Below are 2,199 nucleotides of genomic sequence, written 5' to 3'. Positions count from 1 at the left end.
CACCAGAAGGACCACCTCAAGAAGAGCCATCGCCAGAATATCCACCAAAACCACCAATAGCACAAGCAATGGAACCACCCGAAGAAAATTTAAGACTAGCAGGAACAGCTTGAGCAACACCAGTACAATCCCATCCAGCAAGAGTCAAATCGCGAACCAGATTTCCACGTCCAGCAAGAACAGCTGCGCGACCTACACCAACACCTCGAAGAGGCTCCAATTCCCTATAACAAACACCATCAACCTTTCTAGATTAAACCTCCATATTCTTCTTCAAAACATCATCATAACTTCTCAAATTCCCATCCTGGCCGTAAGGATTCATAGCCAACTCCAATGCAGTATCTACCCTGATACTCTCACTCCTATCATATTTAACGAAGCTACTAGCCCGCTGATGCCCTCTTACCTTCATAGCTACATCTACAGGAACCCGACACAAACCCAACCTTGTAGCTAAAGTAGCCAAACTCCAGTTACTGAAATTGCCATCAAATCCCACAGATTGCATCATAGTCTTCACAAATTTACTCAGACCCTTCAAGCTCACCCGACTATGATTGTACCAGACCTGCATTAACACAGAAACACAAAATCAGTCAAACACAAAATCAAAACAAGCAAAGAACAAACCGAGAGAAACATTACCACTGTACGAGGATTATCAATAACCTGCATGAACATATGCATCGCCGAATTACAACCATTTGCATCCTTAGGCATATGCTTCTCCAACTGAGCATATGTCACAATGACATCCTGCTCGTCAACTTGCACAGGAGGACGCATGTCTTCCTTTGAAAAATGAGTCATATCAACACGGTAGTTCTTGCTCAGACGCTGATTAAACCTGCAAACAAACAATATAAGTTACAACAAAACAACGAAAAACCAGACAAACAACCAAACATCTCAAAAATACAAAACCAAACGATGACTTACTCAACATAATCACCCAAAGTATCAGATCCACGAAGAAAATCGCCTTGTATCACAGATTCCTCTTGCTGGAGAAGCCAACAACGTCGACCTTCTTTTGCGGCTTGCATGCACCTTCTTGAACAGATTGGTTCATTGATATCACAATGTAACGATGAGCACCAGCAAATATCAAAAGGTATTTCGTCAACACCCGTTGCAGCAATACAAAGTTATTGCTTCCTTGCAATAATTCTCCCAAATGCACGAAACATAAGGAAACAATTCACCATTGATTTTAAGAACCTGCATGAAAAACTTTTACAACATTCCACTAAACTTATGAAGATCAAGATCTTAAAGCTTCACACTTAAATCCAAATCGCTAACCTTCTGCCAAGCATCAAAACGATTACGAGCCCATAGGTCCTTTGTGCTACGGTCATGCACAGCTCCATCGAGACGGGACAACTCTATAGGATCAATCTCGAGAAACGGAACATCTCAACAAATCCCAGACGAACTAGAAACTCTCACCAGCTTCCGAGGATGAGGAACACTAGAGACATCAGATCGGACAACCTCGCTGCTAACACAAGAACCAACAGAACATCCACTCGCAACTCCATCAGATCGACCACCTTCACCTCGAGCACAACCCTGACCTGCTGCACGACGAACTCGAACACCACCTGGATCAAAATTGACAGCTCGACCACTCCTAACCAAAACCTCACTATCCTCACTAGCTCTTAAAGCAAAGGAAGGTCTATCACAAATGTCTCGTACACGCACCCGCAACAACCTTACTCTAGCATGCACGCTCACAAGCTCACTCCAGTCCTACCTTGTCCAGCTCCGTCCACTTCAAAAGCTCCGTCTCATTCAACTGCAAACCGTCCAACTTTGTCGAGCTCGATCTCCGTCGACCTCTCCCTCCTATATCCCAGCTTTGCCTCTAAACCCGGTGTAAATCGCCACTCATGCATAAGACACCACTACCCCAACAACCCCACCGCCCCGTGTAGGTCACAATGGCCGCCGCCACCCACGTCGACACATAATGACACCATGATGCCAACTACTCGCAACATCATGCACCCACCTCAAGACGATGCCATGTCACAACGACCCCACGTCAACATGCCACCGGGACACCACGTCAAGACGGCCCCACCTCCGAGGGGCCCTTGACGGCCGCCGGGAAGGTCCACAGGTTGGGGTTCCAGCTTCCTCCCTGGCCCTCCCGTACTCCATCTTGTTTGAGGCCCATCTTCATCA

Source organism: Dipteris shenzhenensis, chromosome 20, assembly GCF_047967505.1.
Source record: "Dipteris shenzhenensis isolate YYH24624 ecotype China chromosome 20, Dip_SZ_1.0, whole genome shotgun sequence".
In the NCBI taxonomy this organism is placed as follows: Eukaryota; Viridiplantae; Streptophyta; class Polypodiopsida; order Gleicheniales; family Dipteridaceae; genus Dipteris; species Dipteris shenzhenensis.
This window is presented reverse-complemented; position numbering follows the sequence as displayed.